The sequence below is a fragment of the Varroa destructor genome, unplaced genomic scaffold (genome assembly GCF_002443255.2).
Source record: "Varroa destructor unplaced genomic scaffold, Vdes_3.0 BEIS01000004.1, whole genome shotgun sequence".
Lineage (NCBI taxonomy): Eukaryota > Metazoa > Arthropoda > Arachnida > Mesostigmata > Varroidae > Varroa > Varroa destructor.
Genome location: NW_019211457.1, coordinates 26726034 through 26736672, shown reverse-complemented (window position 1 = coordinate 26736672; position 10639 = coordinate 26726034). Strand labels below are relative to the sequence as shown.

The window sequence follows — 10639 nt, the reverse complement described above, 5'->3', positions numbered from 1 at the left end:
TTTGGAAATATTTGTCTCGAAACAGCAGAAACACAGGTGTTGCCGCATCGTTTTATACAGGAAATCACAGCTTCAGATCAGGTTTTCACAACAAAATACGACCAAAATGGCCTAAGCTTGTTGATATTCTGATTCATTTTTTGATTCTGTACATTCCTCGTTTTTCGTTTGATTCTAATATATTTTTTCGATTAAGACGCTAGCAAAAAAAAGTCCATTTCAAGCTGAAGAGTTCTCATACCTAAGTTCCTGTGCCTTGTTCTTTTTTTTTAGGAACGGATTTTTCACAAACCCCCAGCAATCTAGTCACATCTCCAGTGACCCTCGGAGGCAAAACCCAGAATCCATCTAGCCGATACAGTTTTATTACGTTAAAGTTTCTGTATGAAGAAGGACAGTATTTTACACAGTCTTCACTCACACATATGGGACAACTGTGGTAACTGGCAAAGGTACGTGTAAAGGCGATTAATGCTTGCCAACCCACTCTCTTCCAAACATTTTACCGATTAATAGCACCGCATGCAACTGGTGCAGTTCCCTCCGTTCAAAGAGCGAAACTAGGTACGGTGAAGGATTTTGCGTGCGCAAGAAGTCTGTGTAACTGCGGGGGCATCTGGACAAGACCTGGTTCGACAGCGTTGTCAAACAGTACCAATCAGGATTGGTCTCTTGTCTGTTGACGGTCTTTATTCAATTGGTAAGTGTTATAAAGACTAAACGTTAACGTCGTGAATCCAAATAATAACATAAATGTTATTATTATCGACGATACTTCGATATCGTGTAAGATAAAAACGTGAGAAAAATGGCGGTCAGAAGCAGACAACACTATTCCTCTTATATAAGAGAACACTCAACCGCAGAGCATTGATTGGATGAATTGCTAAAACCATTTGTTTATCTCATATCGCGAGGTAAACTGCACTGATTCACAGTTATCTATTGTAGAACCGCTGTATTGTGTCACTTTGCTTCAAGCATGATCTGAATAATAGCAATCGAAACAAACGTCAACCCCCAATATAAATATGTGAACGCTTTGTTCTTATAGAGAGATGTTAGAGCCATGTTCAAATATTTACCGCTAAACAGGACCAAGACCCTGCCAGGTCTCATATACTTGCTGTGATGCCATCCAGTAATAGCACCCTGCTCAAGGTTTCTAATATAAGATATACATATATAGTTATTCGCAACACTCAACTTCTGCCATATCTGTTTACCGTCTGCTTAATATGTTTACCCCCAATTACATAAAAGCGTCAGACTTAATCATCGCACGATCTTTCGTATGTCTTAAATCCTGTTCATTGTAGTTTCAACCGCCTAGAAAATGGTGCACTTAAAAATAGAAAAATACCAACGTACTGATGTGTCAACTGGATTTTGCCCCGATGATAGAACTGCGACTCCATAAGCGCCAAGCACAGCTGCAGCAGCGGCGCTATCACCAGCAGCTGTCCTTTCTTTTCAAAGGAAAGCGCTAATGCTCGTTCCTCGCGTCCGTGGGTCTTCTTCCGACAAGGGGAGAAAAACCGCAAAAATGCCGCCAACTCATCATTTGAAGATTATCACTCTGAACCTAGCATCTTCCATATGATAGGCGCTGTCTAAACCTATTTCCAGCGTAGCTACCTCAAACTATGACCGCTGTGCTTGAGGTGACTAATCAGTTTCTCTCACCAGCGAGCACTAGACGGCTTGGCAACGCAGCTGCCATTCATAGTAACCATGTCCTGTTTTATTTCGCTTGAGGAACGTTGTCTGGGTAAACGTTAGCATTTTACAACGATAAGAGTAACGTTCCACCAGCTACTATGTGCCTGCGTGCCAGTCTTTCTCTGCCATATCCTTACGCCGATGAATCAGGGAAGGTACAGTTCGTTGTCTATCATAGGTCTGTATATGTCGGGCCTGTTAACGACGTCAAATGAATGCTGTCTTCCGCCCCAACCGGCCCAGCGCGTGACACTCAACACAACGAAAATATACGGACCCCCCTAACATTGAAAGAGCGCTTACATAACATCAATGAATGTTGCATTAAGGAGAACAGGTCTAAACCAGGAGAAATGAACGGCTTGCGTCACCACTAGCAGGAAATACCGATATCAGCAACGACACCTACAGTCGACGTGGCAACCATCACCAGTTCGCCGCGATTCGATGGAGAAGACACTTTACCAGCCCTGATGCTCTTGCTATTGTTATGTCATGGCGGCAATAAAACCGAATCAACTGCCTCCCACACCGACGTTATTTGACAGTAAATGTTCATACTGTTTATTTTATGAGAATGTGCTTTGGGAACGATACACGCAGATTTACTGAATGGCGAATGACAGATGCCTTGGCGTTCGATGGTACCCGCAGCGGTCGGAAGCAAGCATGCTTCTTGTGTCCGCCTTCTGCCGTTCACTGTAACGCTCTGCTATGAAACGCGGAGGTGGCTAAACATGTGTTTGTTAAACACGAGATAGGGGCGATGGTAGATTGGGTGGCACATTGGCGTAATCTCGTGTAAAGTAACATGCGAAAATGGTCCGTAATACAAATCCGACACACTCTACAGGAAATACGGACTGTAGCAAACGTCTACAGCCCACAGTCAGTTGTCCACGGATCATAGTTGTTTCAAATGAGTAGGGAGTCATCGAAACGACAAATTGATCCGCGGAGCTCAAATTGAGGGCCATTAGTGATAGCAGTTGTTTAAATTATTCATCTAACCTGGCGTGTCGCATACGCACTGATGTTTAAGAGGCGTTCACTTGTGGCTCTGTGTAAGAAGCAATTGGGTTAATAGGGGAAATTATCTCTCTGTTTTCGTTAGGAAGGTTATAAGCAATGTTAGCAAGAATAAGCGTCGACGACAAGTCACAGAACCAATCCGAACTGAACGTCACTCGCGCACAGTAGCATATACGATCGAGACTAAACCATGAAATAACGCAGAAACGATGAGGAAACCGTTCTTTTTCTCTAATTTTATTGTCAATTACGGTAGAGTTTACGCACGTGTGTAGGCAGTAATAACTTCAAAGAGCTTTAATAACTGCATTTATCCGTTAGCTTCCCTGTCAGCCAATGACCGTCGTTTTGATGCGACCCAGGATACCATAACAGCTAACCGATTCTGTTTCTTTCTGTGATGTAGGTACGCTGAAGAGGAATGTTACGGCCTTGAAAGAATCAGCAGTGTTGTAAAACGTAGATGAGAAGGTTCGCAAGGTATCACGTAGTACTATGAAAAAGAAATGAAAGCATTTTAGGAGTATATACCAGCCACTTAGATTTCGGCAAACACTCGTATTCCTTTAATCTACACACACTTGATTATACATCGGGTTGCATAATTATTAGCTTGGCTAGGTAGCAGAATTTACCTTAAATAAGAAGTATTCCACAGTAACAATGGTATTAAGAGAAACTAGTGTGTCTACTGCTATAGCGAGAACTTATCAGCAACTTTAGAGTGCTTGCCAATGTTTAGCTCAGAAGAAAGCGAGCACAGACCGAACAACTCTAAGTTGGACCACAGTTTAACTCATACTAAACGGACCTATTCTTAAAATAAGAGTGATAACATTATTCACGCGGGAAATACATGTAGGTTTTAATACCTTCACTGGATCTCTTAGACTGCACTATTACCCTTGTTTCATTGATGTTACGAAGCTGACAAAACGCAAACCTTTTTTCAAACATAGAACCTTGTCTTAAAGCTAAAGAATTAATTCGTTCTGTGAGAGCGTCAATAGCCATCTACTTAATGAAGATCTAGGTTTTCGTTTGCGGCCCTTACTGTTTTTATATGAACCCAAAAATCGACGTCTGCGCAGCAAAGGAAACTGCTTCCTCTCTAGCAGTCATTAAACATTTACACTACTCGAACTATGTAGAATGGACTTTTGTAACCTTTAGGTCCGAAATACCTTGAAGTATTTCCGTGCGCCATTTTGCTAGCATACGCAATGTATCCCTAGTTTTCGTTACAACTTTTCGTCCAACAACCTCCCTGTTATCACTCGTTGTTGTACCATGCATACTGTTATTATTATTATTATTATTATCTAGTATTATACACAAAGACGCAAGTTCAGAGGTGACACCAAAACCAACACCGTCATGTTATTCATGTAAATGTTACATAATAACAATGTTTAAAGCAGCTGTTGTGTTTCGAGTTTTACGTCTGTTATCGCCGTTAGGCATCCATGAGACAGCTGGCTCCCATCATGAGACGAAGTGTGTCTATGGCCAGGTTCGACCCTAGGCCACAATGTGTCCTAAGATTAGCAGGCAAATACGTTACCCACTAAGCTACCACGAGGAGCTTAAATAACCCTATCAGTTAAAAGCTAGTAACTATTGGCGGTAGCACGGCATAACGAGTAATTTTGAACATTCAATATGATACTAGCCCTGTTATCTGGCTGGTTATAGCTACCTTGCTTGCTTGGTCAGTTAGTCGTCAGCTATTACAAATGCAGCAAGACCGTTACCGCTGTCACAGAAAGAAAAGTGAGCGAACGGAAACTGCACGTTTGCATCAACATCAGAAACCTATTGGGGACTCGCATGCCTTATTGTCGCTGCAACCCGTAACTCAGTTATGATCTGCCCAACCAGAAGACATAGCAGTTCACTTCACCGCTAGCAGCAACCGGCAAATACACGGATGAACGCCTCAAACGGCTGGCGGACTCGTTCTAGTCATAATAATAATAATAATAGGTGGTACAGGCACTGTGGTAGAATCTGCCATCGGTACACCAAGGGCGACAAAGTAGTTCGTCTGCTGTCGTGAATGAATGAGCGACCCGTACCTTTGGTCACCTTTCTGAGCACTTATGTTTTACTTAGCGCTGTACTTTTTTTTTAAAAGAGTTAAAATCTGCGACAATTGACGATGCTATGATCGGTGTGTGGTTTTGCGGGAAAGTTGAAAAAAATTATGTGAATGATTTCGGTGTTTAGAAACGTACACATTCAATGAAGTGTACGTGTTGGTAACTAGCGTGTTGGTGACAGATTGACATGCCCTATGTGTTAAAAAATACGAAAATAAAAATAATAATACGATCGTTTGTAAAATACAAAACGTTAGACCGCCTCAACTTGTTCCGCACAACAGCTTCTTTTCCGGTTGAAACCGCGCGGTATTGCGAAAACCGGAACAGAAAAGCTTTTTCTGTAAACGAACAAACGCTCAAGCGGTTATTAGGATAAGCCCATCAATTGCAAATAGACAGCAAAACAGGCAAGGATAACTGTACGCTCTTAAAGAATGGGGATATCAGTGTCGCTCTGGCGATTCACAAATGCAACAACATTGCACACTCCGTCAATTTACAGTGACTTTTGCGGTGGCAACAAAAATCAGTACGAAAGGTTTATGTGAACACAACAATAGCAATAATAGCAGCATCGATGTACTGGTAGCAATAGCAATGAGATGCCGTCGATACGAGCACGGTTAAGCCAGTGCTTTTTATCCCTGTGATAGCCTACTTTACTTAACTGGGGTTTCACCGTGCTTCACCAGGCCACCCGTAATACAAAGGCAGCCTATTCGTACTTTCGATATAGTGTTTTTTTTTCTCTTTACGTAATATTGTCTCTAACTCAGTTCTCACAAGAAGATCAGGCGGTACTACCTGGCGAAGAGGATCCCACGGGTTGCGTTCGTTTATTTTGCTTTTGGTAGGTAAGAAATGCTATAGATATAGTAAAAAAAAAAAGTAGTTGAAGAGCGGTTTTCTCCTCTGTTGTACTGCAAGGTGTCTTGTCATATCTTACGTCTGATATTTAAGCAACTGGGCATTAATTCCGACGACTGGCTTCCAGCGCAAAACGAAATAAGTTTACGCCTGCATTCCAACTTGAAACTACCATGTGTCTCTGAATATACCCCGTGAATACGTTATCCGTTGCGCTATTACGGGAAAAAACTATTGTATTAAGGAAAATTATGGTTTCCCCTATAGATTCTACAAGCACTATCGGATTACTTAGTAAAGATAATTAAAAAGAAAATTTCAAGAACTAGATGTTACGACTGTTGATTGCAGTACGTATCTTACACAAGAAAAGAGGCTAAGTAGTGCATATTTTGACTTGGTTTGCACTCTTATATACAAAAGATCAGTTCGAGGGTAACAGCATGGCTAGAAGATAATTGCAAGAGTTTTATTAAATTGCCAAGAGAACATAAAAAGCTACGGTGGCACCACAAATATAGCCGTACTTTCAAGTAAATATTACAGCAGTAACATTGTTGCACAGTAGTGATAAATTTAACAGAAATTGATAGTGCACAAATCTTTAGATGCATTTACGGCAGTATCTACTGCATGAAAACCCAGTCGAATGTTCACCTTGTTCGTAGTCAGCGTATTTATATATATACACTCATAGCTCTCTACCAGTAAGCCAAACGTTAATAACGAAATACTCCTCGTTCGGCTTATATCACTATAATTTCAATTTTCCCGCCCTTAGTACCGATCGCCATTTTGCGGATGCTCGTTGATATTTTGTATGCAGTCGCATAATGGTCAGTACACCGGATCAGACAAATAGCAGGCAAACTAAGGTTAGCGAACTGTTGTCAACCAAGGTAATACCCATGTAAATAAACTCGTGTCGCATTGGAAAATTCCTTTTATCCACGCGGACTGTCCAGTTACATCGTCTTTCGTCGCGGACATTTGTCCGGGAAAACCGAGTAACGGGTAAAGTTCTTAAATGTAAGTAAAGATCTTCTCGGTGTTTTTTTGACATTTAACATAAGCACATTATACCGCAAATCATACAGTCTACATCCCGCTGTCTAAGGCAGTTATGCGATTTGATCGCTTTATGTTTTATGAACGTTAACTTGAAACCTGGAGACCCTCAAACAGCCGTCCAACTTTTCATATGGTACAAAATATGAGAAACATCATAACGTTATGTGTATTGTCATTGAATTTACTGCGCCCACACCTTTTCGTTCTCCTCGCATCTCGCATGGGCGCGTGGTCTAAGGTAAGAGGCCAGTCCAAATTGTACATATAGACTCTACATGTAAAGTAGAGAAAAAAAAAAGCTCTGCAAGATCGCTTGGGTGAAAAACGCGACGATTTAAGGCAGAACTCCAAATTTACTTAGCTTCACCCAGGTCAATGTGTCACAAGGAACCGAACTGCTTTTGCAGCTACTGTAATCGTAGGCATCCAGTCCCTGTTGTCTCCACGCCCAATTTCACTCGCTAGTTTCCTTTCAATACGAAAATAGTACGTAATAAATTTTCAAGAAGTGTCAGTAGTGCTTACGGTGCCGATTTGGCGACAGAAGCAACGCCGGGCGTTGAGGCGACAACTATGCCGGCCGATTACCTCGACGCCAACTAACCGCCATCAACGAACCACCACTGGCCACAACATCACGCCATGGCTAAATAGAAGCGAAAAAAATGAAAAAACAACCACGGAACAGCCGCGCCAATGACGAGAACGACAAAAATGAAGGTGAGTATGACTGACGCTGGATTCTCTCAGACTCTCTAGCCTATACGAGGCTGCATAGTTGCCAGAGGTAAAACACGAATAGCACCAGAGCGAACATTCGAACCGTCGATGAAACAGTTATATTACAAAGGTCTTAGAGGCGTATGAAATAAAAGGCATTTATTCTATGAAAAATGGTTAAATCTGCTGCTTAAAATGTTACATTAATAGCAGCTGCAAAAGATTAAGGTGAAATTTCTGATGTCCGGGGTTGTAGTGAATAGTTTGCAGTGGCCACTCATTGATCCATGAATGAACGTGTTTCGCGCTATAATAACTGTATTACTGTTATCGTTATTATTATTAGGGTGGTCACGTCGTCTACTTTGTTTTGGCCGATTCTGTCTTTATCTCATCTTCGCTACAAGACGGCCTTGCTTTGGAATAATACAAAAAGCCATGGAGCATATCATTGTGTAATTAAATATTCAGCGTGTATTGCGGCCGAGAGATGTTTCGAGTTTTGTGTCCGGTATGTTATCCGTTAAGCACTGCTTCAGATGGCTGGCTCACTCCAGCACAAAATGAAGTGTATCCGTGCCCCGATTCGATCCTAGACTACCATATATTTTTAAATTAGCATGCAAATACGTCAACTACTATCCTATCCTGGGATAACATCGCGGCAGAGAAAAGAATCGCTGTTTTGTCGTTGAGTGCAGAGTATTATTTTTAAGCCAACAAAGTAGAGACACCCACTATGACTGGGCTTAAGCACGAAACAAAACCAAATGGGATAGAACTGAGGAGCACTTGAGTGTTCCTGTATGTGTGGCCGGGAAAAGATACTACCAACTGTGTGCTCGGAAGGAACGCATATTCCAGTTCGCATTCGTGGCAACAGATATGCCTTTCGCACATGACTACTAATGCTTAACCGAAAGCTGTTTAGTGCTTCTTGATAATACACGTGGTCGCTATAGTCGATTGTGCTGACAACAATAGCAGCAAAAATGAGAACCGACAGAGTCACATTTACTATAAACAGCCGGCGCTATACTTCATGTAAGCAATGACTTGCTTATATCACCATTCCTTCCCTAGGCCGCCCGTAAACTTTTCCTGCGCACGAGTGATTGAATTACTGAATAAGAAGCAAACGCAAAACGGCAATACGATTCAACTATTACAAGTATATTATTACGGTGGCTGTAATATATGAAGATTTTGTAGTTCCCTTAAGAACAGAAAAGCTCAGCACATAAGTTAAAGAACTGTCCCCTACAAACGAGCCTGTTTTAACCGTTTCCGTCCCTATCTTCTCCTACACCATTTTGGTTCGACTTCCTAGTTGGCCATATACTGTTGTTTCGACACTCAACATAACGCGACACCTATCTAGAACGCCGAACCATGGGATAGAAACCGCGACGCAAAAGGAACTGTATTTATTTAGCAAATGGGACGCCGCTACTCGCAACGGATCTCATATTCGGGTGCGTCTAGAAAACTAAGCAGAGGAAACGCATCATATAGATACAACAAAGAATAGCGTTACTGGTAGCAAAAGCGAACCATCAAATGATATGTATAGAAGGATCATCATTTTGACCCACCCGACCAAGAATAGCCACACAATAATACTACAGCGCAACTACGATGATCGCCGCGCGATGTGAAGCAGACGAACTGAGCCTCTGGCCACGAAGACGATATCTCGATATTATTGTCACTATATTACGATAGCTACGCACTAATATTACTATCGTGAGTCTTTATTTTATATGATAAAATAAATAAATTATATATATACATATATATAATTGATTGGATACTATTATTGAGTACATTGTACACCACGAGCGTACGATAGTGCCTAGGGACGGGTTCTATGAGTCGTCAGCCCTATGAAGTATATTTTATTAGTATGCCTACGGCTATTATTTCCCATGTTTATTGTTTGTAACAGAGCTATACGGAACGCACACGACAACTGGCCCATTTCCAGTTCTCAAGTCTGCGGCGACTCTTCAGCTTTTTTCTCTAATCGAATCGATAAGCCACTATATCAAACATGCACATATATATTATATTCCGTTATAATGCTTGTCCCGAATCGACTGACATGTTTAACTCCTATTCAACTGCCACGCTACAACATTACAGAGCAGTCGCAACTGCATAGGCATCCGTGATGCGCGTCTGATCTATACCATGCGCTTGTAATACGCGTGGGCGATAGTCCGAGCATTTGGTAGATTCGCGAGGTCAAAACGCAAAAACCGTTTGCAACAGAACACGGCCACCAAGCCGCTTTGATTGTATGCTTTTCTTGGCATGTACATATACCTGTAAATAGTTCTTTTGCTGGTGGTAGTAGTAATGCAAGCCAAAAACAAGTGGTAATTACAAACCGTTGCTCGATTTCACGCGCAAGCGTACTGTAGCTTGTCTTTTTTTTGACAAGGGGCCATAACGCGGCAATAGCGACAAAATGAAGCAATTGCATTGATAGTATTATCAGCATGACCACTAATTAACCCTACGGAGCAGTATGATATGTTTTAAGGTTTTGTTTTCGGTTTTATATTTTCTACTAATGTCCTAGTGACTTTTTTTTATAACTCATTTCTGCAAAATTCTATAAGGGGCTCCAAATAGATGACTTGACCGTTAAAAAATATTCGATATACAAACGTGCATCAACTTCGACATATTCCTCTCTCTACTCACAGTACTCTCCGAGAGTGACGACAGTTCCTGTAGCAATGAGCCTGGCAAACTGCGGAATTTAAGGTACAACAACAAAGACGTAACACCGAAGTATCGACGATGCTTGCGCTCATATAGATATCGTATCTATCCGTCATCAAGTGGTTTATCTGGTTATTTCCTCTCACTAGAAGTCTTGGTGGATATATTTGTACAGCGATAACCGTAATGCGCTCCTTAAATGCGCTCTTGCCGTAGTAATTTAGCTGATGTTTTAAGATGGCAGAGGATAACGTCCGGGTAACAAAACTATGATTATCTATAACTAAATGGCTAAATTGGTGCGACCGGCTTCTTTTCTTAGTGTAGCTAAATAATATAACATGCAAAGCGTTTCCTTCCTTGCATAGATTTCGTGTGAGATATACGCT

The 10639-nt window shown here is 41.5% G+C and overlaps 1 protein-coding gene and 1 long non-coding RNA gene across 2 annotated transcripts in view; one reads left to right on the top strand and one right to left on the bottom strand.

The window, feature by feature from the left end:
- Window positions 1-10347, bottom strand: part of LOC111250310 (uncharacterized) — a 44084-nt gene extending 33737 nt beyond the window's left edge. Inside the window, exon 1 of the mRNA XM_086988742.1 lies at window positions 10230-10347. The gene's annotated coding sequence lies outside the window, so the exon portion shown is untranslated. The remainder of the gene's footprint in view (window positions 1-10229) is intronic.
- Window positions 6788-9310, top strand: LOC147756024 (uncharacterized). Its single transcript, XR_015327492.1, has 2 exons — window positions 6788-7517; window positions 7864-9310. It is a non-coding gene; the product is annotated as an uncharacterized LOC147756024 (long non-coding RNA).
- Window positions 10348-10639: the final 292 nt, after the last annotated feature.